Source organism: Coregonus clupeaformis, chromosome 39 (genome assembly GCF_020615455.1).
Source record: "Coregonus clupeaformis isolate EN_2021a chromosome 39, ASM2061545v1, whole genome shotgun sequence".
Taxonomy (NCBI): domain Eukaryota; kingdom Metazoa; phylum Chordata; class Actinopteri; order Salmoniformes; family Salmonidae; genus Coregonus; species Coregonus clupeaformis.
The window spans coordinates 1,090,549-1,107,886 of record NC_059230.1 but is presented as its reverse complement, the minus strand read 5'-3'; positions in this window follow the sequence as shown (position 1 = coordinate 1,107,886).

The window sequence follows — 17,338 nt, the reverse complement described above, 5'->3', positions numbered from 1 at the left end:
CCTAATAATTGCTCCCACAGTTGATTTCTTCAAACCAAGCTGCTTACCTATTGCAGATTCAGTCTTCCCAGCCTGGTGCAGGTCTACAATTTTGTTTCTCTCGTCCTTTGACAGCTCTTTGGTCTTGGCCATAGTGGAGTTTGGAGTGTGACTGTTTGAGGTTGTGGACAGGTGTCTTTTATACTGATAACAATTTCAAACAGGTGCCATTAATACAGGTAACTAGTGGAGGACAGAGGAGCCTCTTAAATAAGAAGTTACAGGTCTGTGAGAGCCAGAAATCTTGCTTGTTTGTAGGTGACCAAATACTTATTTTCCACCATAATTTGCAAATAAATTCATTAAAAATCCTACAATGTGATTTTCTGGAAAAAAAATGTCTCAATTTGTCTGTCATAGTTGACGTGTACCTATGATGAAAATTACAGGCCTCTCTCATCTTTTCAAGTGGGAGAACTTGCACAATTGGTGGCTGACTAAATACATTTTTCCCCCACTGTATAACAGCGTCCACTCTTCTGGGAAGGATTTCCACTAGATGTTGGAACATTGCTGCTGTGACTTGCCTCCATTCAGCCACAAGAGCATTAGTGAGGTCGGGCACTGATGTTGGACAATTAGGCCTGGCTCTCAGTAGGCGTTCCAATTCATCCCAAAGGTGTTCGATGGGGTTGAGGTCAGGGCTCTCTGCAGGCCAGTCAAGTTCTTCCACACCGATCTCGACAAACCATTTCTGTATGGTTTGCACAGGGGCCTTGTTATGCTGAAACAGGAAAGGGCCTTCCACAAACTCTTGCCACAAAGTTGGAAGCACAGAATCGTCTAGAATCTCATTGTATGTTGAAGCGTTAAGATTTCCCTTCACTGGTACTAAGGGGCCTAGCACAAACCATGAAAAACAGCCTCAGACCATTATTCCTCCTCCTCCGCCAGGAGAACGCTACCTGCCCCAATGCATAGTGCCAACTGTAAAGTTTGGTGGAGGAGGAATAATGGTCTGGGGCTGTTTTTCATGGTTCGGGTTAGGCCCCTTAGTTCCAGTGAAGGGAAATCTTAACGCTACAGCATACAATGACATTCTAGACGATTCTGTGCTTCCAACTTTGTGGCAACATTTTGGGGAAGGCCCTTCTCGTGTTTCAGCATGGCAATGCCCCTGTGCACAAAGCGAGGTTCATACAGAAATGGTTTGTTGAGATCGGTGTGGAAGAACTTGACTGGCCTGCACAGAGCCTTGAACTCAACCCCATCGAACAACTTTGGAATGAATTGGAAAGCTGACTGCGAGCCAGGCCTAATCGCCCAACCTCACTAATGCTCTTCTGGCTGAATGGAAGCAAGTCCCCGCAGCACTGTTCCAACATCTAGTGGAAATCCTTCCCAGAAGAGTGGAGGCTGGTATAGCAGCAAAGGGGGGACCAACTTCATATAATTTTTTATTGAACTAGGCAAGTCAGTAAAGAACAAATTCGTATTTACAATGACGGCCTTCCCCCGGCCAAACCCAGACGATGCTGGGCCAATTGTGCGCCGCTCTATACGGATTGTGATACAGCCTGGAATCAAACCAGGGTCTGTCGTGATGCCCCTAGCACTGAGATGCAGTGCCTTAGACTGCTGCGCCACTCGGGAGCTATATTAATCCCCATGATTTTGGAATTAGATATTTGACTAGCAGGTGTCCAAATAATTTTGGTCATGCAGTTTAGTTCACATATTATCCAGATACTGACTGTTAGCACTTGGTGGTTTATAGTGGCTTCCCAAAAGAATGGGCTTTAGGTGAGGCAGATGAACCTGTAGCCATATTACTTCAACAGCATTTGATATGAGATCATCGTTAAGCATTACAGGACTATGACCCCTGGGACAATGTACATTTGCAGCAGCACTACGACAACTCAGTAAGATAATGGTAGGGATTATCTGAGCAGGGCTTGGGTCACTGATAAGTCATTGTCTCAACGTATCCTTGAAATGCGCAGACAGGGTCCAGGAGCCAAATTATTTGGATTGACTCAGTCTTACCTGTAGAACGTCTTCTGTTTCCAAAAGGTGTCAAAGTTATCTATAAAAGTTATGCCAATAGAGTAGTATTTTAGCCAGGTGCGTAATGCCAGTAGCCTGCTGAATCTTTCACAGTCACGGCCCAGTGATGGTACCGGGCCTGAAATAATTGGCCGCTTTTTGGAATCTTTCAGAGCTAAACAATGTAAACATCTTTAATAAATATGATTACGTTTGACTTGATCACTTAGGGCTTAGTTTTCAATATGACCCCACCTGGGATTTGAACTCACAACCTCTGGATTGGGGGTAAACTGATGTTCCTGCTGGGACACAAAGACTAATGCATTCTCAGAAGTCCCCTACACATTCATTACCTATAATACATCTCTGCACTTAGCAAAAGAGTGCAAATCACAGGTGAGGACAATAATAATTACCGTATAAATAAACATTTACAATATTGTGTGTCAAATATGTACGTTGAAAACACTGTGGCTATTTCGTCACGTTCCAGGGACATCCTAACGACTCATTTTCTTTGCAGGGCATCATGTGAAAATTTGAATAGGTTATGTGATCACGTGAAAATCCACGTGTGAAATATCATCACCTGCGAAGTTGTTCCAAAACCACATGATTTTCACATGTGAAAGGTTATGTGATCACTAGCACATTTGAGGCTGCTGCCTATAACATAGACTAGAAATCACTGGCCACTTTAAGAAATGGAACACTAGTCACTTTAATAATGTTTACATATCTTGCATTATTCATCTCATGTGTACAGTATATACTGTATTCTATAATATTCTACTGTATCTTAGTCCATGCCGCTCTGTCATTGCTCGTCCATATATGTATATATTCTTAATTCCATTCCTTACTTAGATTGTGTGTATTGGGTATATGTTGTGAAATTGTTAGATATTACTTGTTAGATATTACTGCACTGTCGGAGCTAGAAGCACAAGCATTTTCGCTACACACACAATAACATCTGCTAAACACGTGTATCTGACAAATAAAATTTGATTTGATCACTTGAAAATCCACATGTGAAACTTCATATGAAATATCATCAGATGTGAAGTGTTCTAAAGCCATATGGTTTCACATTTGATATACAATTTTACATGTGTGAAATGTGAGAATTTTACATGTGAAATCATGTGATTTTCCACATGTGAAATCACATGTTTTTTTCCCGTAAGGGGGAGAGGTGCAGTTTAGTTGTTTTTTTTATCGCAGAATGTATCTTTAAATGTGTCCATGAAATTATTATTTTGTTATTATTCCCGTCACAAGAGAACAGCAAACACTAGAGATGGGTCCTAATCAAACAATGCAGAACATTCTCAAACGTGACCATGGCAGTTGGTTGGTTGAAGATAGTATCATGATGCATCCTAGTTACCAGCAAAACAAATGTCATATAGCCCTCACTGACCCCTCCATCGTAATCACTTACTTATGCAACAGGAGTTGGAATCCTAACGGGTTATCAATCAACTCCTTGGAGTAAGAGTCTGAAATAATAATTCAGTGTTCAAACCTATCCATCGATATGATGTCTACAACAAGTGGATACTGTGGATAATGTTTTTGATGGGATAAGGATGGTGAAATGCAATATCTTTGAATTAGCAAAATAAACAATATCTCAATATCTTGTGTACATGTACACTACAGATGGATTCTGCAGTTTTTATTGGCTTGATCCGTCTATTGTAAGACGATATTAAGTCAATCATTACCAGTAGGGTGGAGAAAGCAAAGAAGAAAGAAAGAACATTTATTGAAGCTTCTTGCATTGATAAAAAGCTATTTGCGTTGATATTTACAACCCTTTGTCATATTTTTACAATGGGAGCTCCATCAAAGCTACAGATCCCTTATCTCTGACTGTGCCCTTGTGCACTTACACAACGGCTATAAAAAATTATTATAGAGCTTATAGAGAGGTGACTGTCAAGTGGCTGAACAATAAAACAAGTAACAGCCTGTTTGACCATGACAACCTACCTGTAGTCACTTTGACATTGCATATAAAGTATCATATGTGTCTCAGCTCTTGCTGAACATCATTTTAACGGAGTGGTTGCTCCTTAGCAATCATGGGTTTCCTGGGAGACCATGCTATGGATATACTATGGAGTTTTCTACTATTGTTGACCTTTATAGGTAAGACCCCATTCAAATTTTCAGTATTGCATTTTTTAATGGTAGGTGTGATTTTAAACTGCGTTTAACAGCTGGTAACTTATGTTAGTATTAGTCATCAGCAATATAAATGCAATGGATATACAACTATGTTATCTCTTATCGATCGCTGTAAGACCCCATACTTAATGGAAAGGCTAATTAAGTTGCATGGAATATTCTGTAATGATAGGTGTGGTTATAAACTGCATTTAACTGCTGGTGAAGTTATAGTCAGCAATACAATATATATGTAATTGATGCATTTATGTATTGTAATGTATATAGTAATGTATTTATCAGTTGATGCTGATAATCAATATCTTGTGAAAACATGTTTTAAATGTTTCCCAACTTTGGGCATTTAGGCAAACGGTAGGCAGGGTGTATAGGGAATGGTAAGGGGTTATCGTTTATACTTGGTGACATTTTGAGAAAATAATACATTTTTATTGAATTATTTTGATTATGCATTATATGTAATGATAATAGATGAATGTTATGAATATATACAGTGGGGGAAAAAAGTATTTAGTCAGCCACCAATTGTGCAAGTTCTCCCACTTAAAAAGATGAGAGAGGCCTGTAATTTTCATCATAGGTACACGTCAACTATGACAGACAAATTGAGAATTTGGTCACCTACTTGGTCACCTACAAACAAGCAACATTTCTGGCTCTCACAGACCTGTAACTTCTTCTTTAAGAGGCTCCTCTGTCCTCCACTCGTTACCTGTATTAATGGCACCTGTTTGAACTTGTTATCAGTATAAAAGACACCTGTCCACAACCTCAAACAGTCACACTCCAAACTCCACTATGGCCAAGACCAAAGAGCTGTCAAAGGACACCAGAAACAAAATTGTAGACCTGCACCAGGCTGGGAAGACATCTGCAATAGGTAAGCAGCTTGGTTTGAAGAAATCAACTGTGGGAGCAATTATTAGGAAATGGAAGACATACAAGACCACTGATCATCTCCCTCGATCTGGGGCTCCACGCAAGATCTCACCCTGTGGGGTCAAAATGATCACAAGCAAAAATCCCAGAACCACACGGGGGGACCTAGTGAGCTGCAGAGAGCTGGGACCAAAGTAACAAAGCCTACCATCAGTAACACACTACGCCGCCAGGGACTCAAATCCTGCAGTGCCAGACGTGTCCCCCTACTTAAGCCAGTACATGTCCAGGCCCGTCTGAAGTTTGCTAGAGTGCATTTGGATGATCCAGAAGAGGATTGGGAGAATGTCATATGGTCAGATGAAACCAAAATAGAACTTTTTGGTAAAAACTCAACTCGTCGTGTTTGGAGGACAAAGAATGCTGAGTTGCATCCAAAGAACACCATACCTACTGTGAAGCATGGGGATGGAAACATCATGCTTTGGGGCTGTTTTTCTGCAAAGGGACCAGGACGACTGATCCGTGTAAAGGAAAGAATGAATGGGGCCATGTATCGTGAGATTTTGAGTGAAAACCTCCTTCCATCAGCAAGGGCATTGAAGATGAAACGTGGCTGGGTCTTTCAGCATGACAATGATCCCAAACACACCGCCCGGGCAACGAAGGAGTGGCTTCGTAAGAAGCATTTCAAGGTCCTGGAGTGGCCTAGCCAGTCTCCAGATCTCAACCCCATAGAAAATCTTTGGAGGGGAGTTGAAAGTCCGTGTTGCCCAGCGACAGCCCCAAAACATCACTGCTCTAGAGGAGATCTGCATGGAGGAATGGGCCAAAATACCAGCAACAGTGTGTGAAAACCTTGTGAAGACTTACAGAAAACGTTTGACCTGTGTCATTGCCAACAAAGGGTATATAACAAAGTATTGAGAAACTTTTGTTATTGACCAAATACTTATTTTCCACCATAATTTGCAAATAAATTCATGAAAAATCCTACAATGTGATTTTCTGGATTTTTTTTCCTCATTTTGTCTGTCATAGTTGACGTGTACCTATGATGACAATTACAGGACTCTCTCATCTTTTTAAGTGGGAGAACTTGCACAATTGGTGGCTGACTAAATACATTTTTTCCCCACTGTAAAAGCTAATTTGCTGGTATGGATAGCACATTTAATTCTTAAAACTGAAAAGAAAATATTGAATTTCAATAATGGTTTGAAATATCTCACCTGGAATTTAGGTCTGGTTTAGTGCTGATCTAGGATCAGTTTTGCCTTTGAGATCATAATGAACAAGATATGGAGGACCTGATCCTACTCTGAGACAATTTGTGAATACAGGCCCTGGAGTGTATTTTACATGGCATTTAGATTTCAGAATGTTTTTACATTGAAATCATAATAATAATAATACAGTTCTTATGAAGCAATTTTCAAAAACAGATGCATTTTGTTTAATGCAACTCATGGAGACTACAAGATGTGTAAATGTGTCCATTTTCAGTGCATTTGTAAGGTAAAATATAATATACAACATATTGCAAAACTGCAATGAAGATCAAAACCAAACGTATTGAACTTCTGAAAAACACACTCAAATACATGCACAATATTTATTATGAATGTGAAGAGTATCAGTGAGTGAACTGGCAATTTATGGAAATGTTAATATGACCTGAGAGTTTGTAAAAAAACATGCAATGTGATTAGTCAAATTGTAGTAATTCCACTTTATAGTCAAACTATAGCCATTCAAGTAAGCCTTGTTCAAGCCAGAACAACCCATACGGCAAGAACTTCTGTTTCTGTAGCAGGACAGTGGACATGCACATGTAGAGAACCTTAAGACATTTGTGCAACAAGCCAACCAATGCTATGAGGAAATGTTAGTACATTTTTACAATTACGATAAAGGTAATTTGGTAGGGTTCTGCTGATAGGAGGACGGGAGTGGCATTTACAGGGAACTCTAGACTCCTAGAGTTTCGTTTCAGCAGCTTTCATAGCCATATAATCTTGTATGTTGTTACATACTTTGAAACTACCATGAAATTAACCAATTGAAAAATGTCAAAGGAGTTAAATGAACTGTTCAATGCTTATTAATCATTTGACATGATCTGAGATGGGAGAACGTATGTAATTATGTTATTGGGATGAGAAGTTACAAAAACATTCTATTGAAATCTTTCATTCAATAAAGAGTTGATAAAGGTTTGTATTTAACTGGCAAGGAAAATAAAGATGATGTGTGAAAGTAGTCCTAATGATATACAGTGAGGGAAAAAAAGTATTTGATCCCCTGCAGATTCTGTACATTTGCCCACTGACAAAGACATGATCAGTCTATAATTTTTATGGTAGGTTTATTTGAACAGTGAGAGACAGAATAACAACAAAAAAATCCAGAAAAACGCATGTCAAAAATGTTATGAATTGATTTGCATTTTAATGAGGGAAATAAGTATTTGACCCCTCTGCAAAACATGACTTAGTACTTGGTGTCAAAACCCTTGTTGGCAATCACAGAGGTCAGACGTTTCTTGTAATTGGCCACCAGGTTTGCACACATCTCAGGAGGGATTTTGTCCCACTCCTCTTTGCAGATCTTCTCCAAGTCATTAAGGTTTCGAGCCTGACGTTTGGCAACTCGAACCTTCAGCTCCCTCCACAGATTTTCTATGGGATTAAGGTCTGGAGACTGGCAAAGCCACTCCAGGACCTTCATGTGCTTCTTCTTGAGCCACTCCTTTGTTGCCTTGGCCGTGTGTTTTGGGCCATTGTCATGCTGGAATACCCATCCACGACCCATTTTCAATGCCCTGGCTGAGGGAAGGAGGTTCTCACCCAAGATTTGACGGTACATGGCCCCGTCCATCATCCCTTTGATGCGGTGAAGTTGTCCTGTCCCCTTAGCAGAAAAACACCCCCAAAGCATAATGTTTCCACCTCCATGTTTGACAGTGGGGATGGTGTTCTTGGGGTCATAGGCAGCATTCCTCCTCCTCCAAACACGGCGAGTTGAGTTGATGCCAAAGAGCTCAATTTTGGTCTCATCTGACCACAGCACTTTCACCCAGTTCTCCTCTGAATCATTCAGATGTTCATTGGCAAACTTCAGACGGGCCTGTATATGTGCTTTCTTGAGCAGGGGGACCTTGCGGGCACTGCAGGATTTCAGTCCTTCACGGCATAGTGTGTTACCAATTGTTTTCTTGGTGACTATTGTCCCAGCTGCCTTGAGATCATTGACAAGATCCTCCTGTGTAGTTCTGGGCTGATTCCTCACCGTTCTCATTATCATTGCAACTCCACGAGGTGAGATCTTGCATGGAGCCCCAGGCCGAGGGAGATTGACAGTTCTTTTGTGTTTCTTCCATTTGCAAATAATCACAACAACTGTTGTCACCTTCTCACCAAGCTGCTTGGCGATGGTCTTGTAGCCCATTCCAGCCTTGTGTAGGTCTACAATCTTGTCCCTGACATCCTTGGAGAGCTCTTTGGTATTGGCCATGGTGGAGAGTTTGGAATCTGATTGATTGATTGCTTCTGTGGACAGGTGTCTTTTATACAGGTAACAAATTGAGATTAGGAGCACTCCCATTAAGAGTGTGCTCCTAATCTCAGCTCGTTACCTGTATAAAAGACACCTGGGAGCCAGAAATCTTTCTGATTGAGAGGGGGTCAAATACTCATTTCCCTCATTAAAATGCAAATCAATTTATAACATTTTTGAAATATGTTTTTCTGGAATTTTGTATTGTTATTCTGTCGCTCACTGTTCAAATAAACCTACCATTAAAATTATAGACTGATCATTTCTTTGTCAGTGGGCAAACGTACAAAATCAGCAGGGGATCAAATACTTTTTTCCCTCACTGTATTTGTTAATGTTGAAATAACTATAAAACTGTCCTAATGATTCATTCTCTACCACCCAAAACAGCAAATACAGCCTCATCAACTGGTTTTACTATAACATCTGAAGAGAAAAATGTTCCACTACCAGATGGGATTATAACATTAAAAACGTGGGTGCAAATCCCAAACAGACTCAAAACAAATATAACTGCATCTGTGAGGAATAAAGTGTCAGCAACCAGTGCCTTGCCGGAAAAAAGTCCCTCTGAGGTTCCAAGTGAGTCTATTACTAGCACTGCTGGCACCTCAACACCAAGTGAGGCATCAACAACAACTTCTGAAGCTAAAACATCTCCTGAAGTATCAACAGCGACCACAGATGGTTTAACAACTGCAACTGTGGAAGCTACGTTTTCAACATGGGGAGTGACTATGACACCGGAATCAACCAAAGACACAATGGAAACAACTACAGCTATGTCCTCAAGTGCAACAGAAACTTCAACCATTCCCTCAGAAACTTCAACCAGTCCCTCGCCGGAAACAAGTCCCTCACAACCTTCTACGGTTACCAGTGAGACTGCCACTACAAATGAACAAACTTCAGCAGTCACTCATGGGCAAATATCGGACTCTACCATTGAACTCTCATCTACCCAGGGAACTGAAAGTACAACTACACAGCCAACTGACACAACAACTGAAATGGGAACGACCCATGATGAGCACACAACAAAGGCAGAAATGACAACAATGCCAGCTGAAGCAACAACCACTGTCACACAAGAGCAATCGGCTAGCCCAGATACTTTGACAAGCCCATCTCCCACAATGATTTCAGGCCACACAACAGCACCCTCTGAGGTTACAAGTGAGTCTCTCACTAGCACTGCTGGCACCTCAACACCAAGTGAGACATCAACAACAACTTCTGAAGCAAAAACATCTCCTGAAGTATCAACAGCGACCACAGATGGTTTAACAACTGCAACTGTGGAAGCTACGTTTTCAACATCGGGAGTGACTATGCCACCGGAATCAACCAAAGACACAATGGAAACAACTACAGCTATGTCCTCAAGTGCAACAGAAACTTCAACCATTCCCTCAGAAACTTCAACCAGTCCCTCGCCGGAAACAAGTCCCTCACAACCTTCTACGGTTACCAGTGAGACTGCCACTACAAATGAACAAACTTCAGCAGTCACTCATGGGCAAATATCGGACTCTACCATTGAACTCTCATCTACCCAGGGAACTGAAAGTACAACTACACAGCCAACTGACAGAACAACTGAAACGGGAATGACCCCTGATGAGCACACAACAAGAGTTGAAATGACAACAATGACAGATGAAACAACAACCGTATTCACACAAGAGCAATCGGTTAGCCCAGCGACTTTGACAAGCCCATCTCCCACAATGATTTCAGGCCACACAACAGCGCCCTCTGAGGTTACAAGTGAGTCTATTACTAGCACTGCTGGCACCTCAACACCAAATGAGGCATCAACAACAACTTCTGAAGCTAAAACATCTCCTGAAGTTTCAACAGCGACCACAGATGGTTTAACAACTGCAACTGTGGAAGCTACGTTTTCAACATCGGGAGTGACTATGCCACCGGAATCAACCAAAGACACAATGGAAACAACTACAGCTATGTCCTCAAGTGCAACAGAAACTTCAACCATTCCCTCAGAAACTTCAACCAGTCCCTCGCCGGAAACAAGTCCCTCACAACCTTCTACGGTTACCAGTGAGACTGCCACTACAAATGAACAAACTTCAGCAGTCACTCATGGGCAAATATCGGACTCTACCATTGAACTCTCATCTACCCAGGGAACTGAAAGTACAACTACACAGCCAACTGACACAACAACTGAAACGGGAATGACCCCTGATGAGCACACAACAAAGGCAGAAATGACAACAATGACAGATGAAACAACAACCGTATTCACACAAGAGCAATCGGCTAGCCCAGTGACTTTGACAAGTCCATCTCCCACAATGATTTCAGGCCACACAACAGCGCCCTCTGAGGTTACAAGTGAGTCTATTACTAGCACTGCTGGCACCTCAACACCAAGTGAGGCATCAACAACAACTTCTGAAGCTAAAACATCTCCTGAAGTATCAACAGCGACCACAGATGGTTTAACAACTGCAACTGTGGAAGCTACGTTTTCAACATCGGGAGTGACTATGCCACCGGAATCAACCAAAGACACAATGGAAACAACTACAGCTATGTCCTCAAGTGCAACAGAAACTTCAACCATTCCCTCAGAAACTTCAACCAGTCCCTCGCCGGAAACAAGTCCCTCACAACCTTCTACGGTTACCAGTGAGACTGCCACTACAAATGAACAAACTTCAGCAGTCACTCATGGGCAAATATCGGCCACCACCATTGGACTCTCATCTACCCAAGGAACTGAAAGTACAACTACACAGCCAACTGACACAACAACTGAAACGGGAATGACCCCTGATGAGCACACAACAAGAGTTGAAATGACAACAATGACAGATGAAACAACAACCGTAGTCACACAAGAGCAATCGGCTAGCCCAGATACTTTGACAAGCCCATCTCCCACAATGATTTCAGGCCACACAACAGCACCCTCTGAGGTTACAAGTGAGTCTCTCACTAGCACTGCTGGCACCTCAACACCAAGTGAGGCATCAACAACAACTTCTGAAGCTAAAACATCTCCTGAAGTATCAACAGCGACCACAGATGGTTTAACAACTGCAACTGTGGAAGCTACGTTTTCAACATCGGGAGTGACTATGACACCGGAATCAACCAAAGACACAATGGAAACAACTACAGCTATGTCCTCAAGTGCAACAGAAACTTCAACCATTCCCTCAGAAACTTCAACCAGTCCCTCGCCGGAAACAAGTCCCTCACAACCTTCTACGGTTACCAGTGAGACTACCACTACAAATGAACAAACTTCAGCAGTCACGGACGGGCAAATATCAGCCACCACCATTGGACTCTCATCTACCCAGGGAACTGAAAGTACAACTACACAGCCAACGGACACAACAACTGAAGCTGGAACGACCCATGATGAGCACACAACAAAGGCAGAAATGACAACAATGCCAGCTGAAGCAACAACCACTGTCACACAAGAGCAATCGGCTAGCCCAGATACTTTGACAAGCCCATCTCCCACAATGATTTCAGGCCACACAACAGCACCCTCTGAGGTTACAAGTGAGTCTCTCACTAGCACTGCTGGCACCTCAACACCAAGTGAGACATCAACAACAACTTCTGAAGCAAAAACATCTCCTGAAGTATCAACAGCGACCACAGATGGTTTAACAACTGCAACTGTGGAAGCTACGTTTTCAACATCGGGAGTGACTATGCCACGGAATCAACCAAAGACACAATGGAAACAACTACAGCTATGTCCTCAAGTGCAACAGAAACTTCAACCATTACCTCAGAAACTTCAACCAGTCCCTCGCCGGAAACAAGTCCCTCACAACCTTCTACGGTTACCAGTGAGACTGCCACTACAAATGAACAAACTTCAGCAGTCACTCATGGGCAAATATCGGACTCTACCATTGAACTCTCATCTACCCAGGGAACTGAAAGTACAACTACACAGCCAACTGACACAACAACTGAAACGGGAATGACCCCTGATGAGCACACAACAAGAGTTGAAATGACAACAATGACAGATGAAACAACAACCGTAGTCACTCAAGAGCAATCGGCTAGCCCAGTGACTTTGACAAGCCCATCTCCCACAATGATTTCAGGCCACACAACAGCGCCCTCTGAGGTTACAAGTGAGTCTATTACTAGCACTGCTGGCACCTCAACACCAAGTGAGGCGTCAACAACAGCTTCTGAAGCTAAAACATCTCCTGAAGTATCAACAGCGACCACAGATGGTTTAACAACTGCAACTGTGGAAGCTACGTTTTCAACATGGGGAGTGACTATGACACCGGAATCAACCAAAGACACAATGGAAACAACTACAGCTATGTCCTCAAGTGCAACAGAAACTTCAACCATTCCCTCAGAAACTTCAACCAGTCCCTCGCCGGAAACAAGTCCCTCACAACCTTCTACGGTTACCAGTGAGACTGCCACTACAAATGAACAAACTTCAGCAGTCACGGACGGGCAAATATCAGCCACCACCATTGGACTCTCATCTACCCAGGGAACTGAAAGTACAACTACACAGCCAACTGACACAACAACTGAAACGGGAATGACCCCTGATGAGCACACAACAAGAGTTGAAATGACAACAATGACAGATGAAACAACAACCGTATTCACACAAGAGCAATCGGCTAGCCCAGCGACTTTGACAAGCCCATCTCCCACAATGATTTCAGGCCACACAACAGCGCCCTCTGAGGTTACAAGTGAGTCTATTACTATCACTGCTGGCACCTCAACACCAAGTGAGGCATCAACAACAACTTCTGAAGCTAAAACATCTCCTGAAGTATCAACAGCGACCACAGATGGTTTAACAACTGCAACTGTGGAAGCTACGTTTTCAACATCGGGAGTGACTATGACACCGGAATCAACCAAAGACACAATGGAAACAACTACAGCTATGTCCTCAAGTGCAACAGAAACTTCAACCATTCCCTCAGAAACTTCAACCAGTCCCTCGCCGGAAACAAGTCCCTCACAACCTTCTACGGTTACCAGTGAGACTGCCACTACAAATGAACAAACTTCAGCAGTCACTCATGGGCAAATATCGGACTCTACCATTGAACTCTCATCTACCCAGGGAACTGAAAGTACAACTACACAGCCAACTGACACAACAACTGAAACGGGAATGACCCCTGATGAGCACACAACAAGAGTTGAAATGACAACAATGACAGATGAAACAACAACCGTAGTCACACAAGAGCAATCGGCTAGCCCAGCGACTTTGACAAGCCCATCTCCCACAATGATTTCAGGCCACACAACAGCGCCCTCTGAGGTTACAAGTGAATCTATTACTAGCACTGCTGGCACCTCAACACCAAGTGAGGCATCAACAACAACTTCTGAAGCTAAAACATCTCCTGAAGTATCAACAGCGACCACAGATGGTTTAACAACTGCAACTGTGGAAGCTACGTTTTCAACATCGGGAGTGACTATGACACCGGAATCAACCAAAGACACAATGGAAACAACTACAGCTATGTCCTCAAGTGCAACAGAAACTTCAACCATTCCCTCAGAAACTTCAACCAGTCCCTCGCCGGAAACAAGTCCCTCACAACCTTCTACGGTTACCAGTGAGACTGCCACTACAAATGAACAAACTTCAGCAGTCACGGACGGGCAAATATCAGCCACCACCATTGGACTCTCATCTACCCAGGGAACTGAAAGTACAACTACACAGCCAACGGACACAACAACTGAAGCTGGAACGACCCATGATGAGCACACAACAAAGGCAGAAATGACAACAATGCCAGCTGAAGCAACAACCACTGTCACACAAGAGCAATCGGCTAGCCCAGATACTTTGACAAGCCCATCTCCCACAATGATTTCAGGCCACACAACAGCGCCCTCTGAGGTTACAAGTGAGTCTCTCACTAGCACTGCTGGCACCTCAACACCAAGTGAGACATCAACAACAACTTCTGAAGCAAAAACATCTCCCTGAAGTATCAACAGCGACCACAGATGGTTTAACAACTGCAACTGTGGAAGCTACGTTTTCAACATCGGGAGTGACTATGCCACCGGAATCAACCAAAGACACAATGGAAACAACTACAGCTATGTCCTCAAGTGCAACAGAAACTTCAACCATTACCTCAGAAACTTCAACCAGTCCCTCGCCGGAAACAAGTCCCTCACAACCTTCTACGGTTACCAGTGAGACTGCCACTACAAATGAACAAACTTCAGCAGTCACTCACGGGCAAATATCGGACTCTACCATTGAACTCTCATCTACCCAGGGAACTGAAAGTACAACTACACAGCCAACTGACAGAACAACTGAAGCGGAACGACCCCTGATGAGCACACAACAAGAGTTGAAATGACAACAATGACAGATGAAACAACAACCGTATTCACACAAGAGCAATCGGCTAGCCCAGCACTTTGACAAGCCCATCTCCCACAATGATTTCAGGCCACACAACAGCACCCTCTGAGGTTACAAGTGAGTCTATTACTAGCACTGCTGGCACCTCAACACCAAGTGAGACATCAACAACAACTTCTGAAGCTAAAACATCTCCTGAAGTATCAACAGCGACCACAGATGGTTTAACAACTGCAACTGTGGAAGCTACGTTTTCAACATCGGGAGTGACTATGCCACCGGAATCAACCAAAGACACAATGGAAACAACTACAGCTATGTCCTCAAGTGCAACAGAAACTTCAACCATTCCCTCAGAAACTTCAACCAGTCCCTCGCCGGAAACAAGTCCCTCACAACCTTCTACGGTTACCAGTGAGACTGCCACTACAAATGAACAAACTTCAGCAGTCACTCATGGGCAAATATCGGACTCTACCATTGAACTCTCATCTACCCAGGGAACTGAAAGTACAACTACACAGCCAACTGACACAACAACTGAAACGGGAATGACCCCTGATGAGCACACAACAAGAGTTGAAATGACAACAATGACAGATGAAACAACAACCGTATTCACACAAGAGCAATCGGCTAGCCCAGCGACTTTGACAAGCCCATCTCCCACAATGATTTCAGGCCACACAACAGCGCCCTCTGAGGTTACAAGTGAGTCTATTACTAGCACTGCTGGCACCTCAACACCAAGTGAGGCATCAACAACAACTTCTGAAGCTAAAACATCTCCTGAAGTATCAACAGCGACCACAGATGGTTTAACAACTGCAACTGTGGAAGCTACGTTTTCAACATCGGGGAGTGACTATGCCACCGGAATCAACCAAAGACACAATGGAAACAACTACAGCTATGTCCTCAAGTGCAACAGAAACTTCAACCATTCCCTCAGAAACTTCAACCAGTCCCTTGCCGGAAACAAGTCCCTCACAACCTTCTACGGTTACCAGTGAGACTGCCACTACAAATGAACAAACTTCAGCAGTCACGCACGGGCAAATATCAGACACCACCATTGAACTCTCATCTACCCAGGGAACTGAAAGTACAACTACACAGCCAACTGACACAACAACTGAAACGGGAATGACCCCTGATGAGGACACAACAAGAGTTGAAATGACAACAATGACAGATGAAACAACAACCGTAGTCACACAAGAGCAATCGGCTAGCCCAGATACTTTGACAAGCCCATCTCCCACAATGATTTCAGGCCACACAACAGCGCCCTCTGAGGTTACAAGTGAGTATATTACTAGCACTGTTGGCACCTCAACACCAAGTGAGGCATCAACAACAACTTCTGAAGCTAAAACATCTCCTGAAGTATCTTTAGCGACCACAGATGGTTTAACAACTGCAACTGTGGAAGCTACGATTTCAACATCGGGAGTGACTATGACACCGGAATCAACCAAAGACACAATGGAAACAACTACAGCTATGTCCTCAAGTGCAACAGAAACTTCAACCATTCCCTCAGAAACTTCAACCAGTCCCTTGCCGGAAACAAGTCCCTCACAACCTTCTACGGTTACCAGTGAGACTGCCACTACAAATGAACAAACTTCAGCAGTCACTCATGGGCAAATATCGGACTCTACCATTGAACTCTCATCTACCCAGGGAACTGAAAGTACAACTACACAGCCAACTGACACAACAACTGAAACGGGAATGACCCCTGATGAGCACACAACAAGAGTTGAAATGACAACAATGACAGATGAAACAACAACCGTAGTCACACAAGAGCAATCGGCTAGCCCAGATACTTTGACAAGCCCATCTCCCACAATGATTTCAGGCCACACAACAGCACCCTCTGAGGTTACAAGTGAGTCTCTCACTAGCACTGCTGGCACCTCAACACCAAGTGAGACATCAACAACAACTTCTGAAGCTAAAACATCTCCTGAAGTATCAACAGCGACCACAGATGGTTTAACAACTGCAACTGTGGAAGCTACGTTTTCAACATCGGGAGTGACTATGACACTGGAATCAACCAAAGACACAATGGAAACAACTACAGCTATGTCCTCAAGTGCAACAGAAACTTCAACCATTCCCTCAGAAACTTCAACCAGTCCCTCGCCGGAAACAAGTCCCTCACAACCTTCTACGGTTACCAGTGAGACTGTCACTACAAATGAACAAACTTCAGCAGTCACTCATGGGCAAATATCGGACTCTACCATTGAA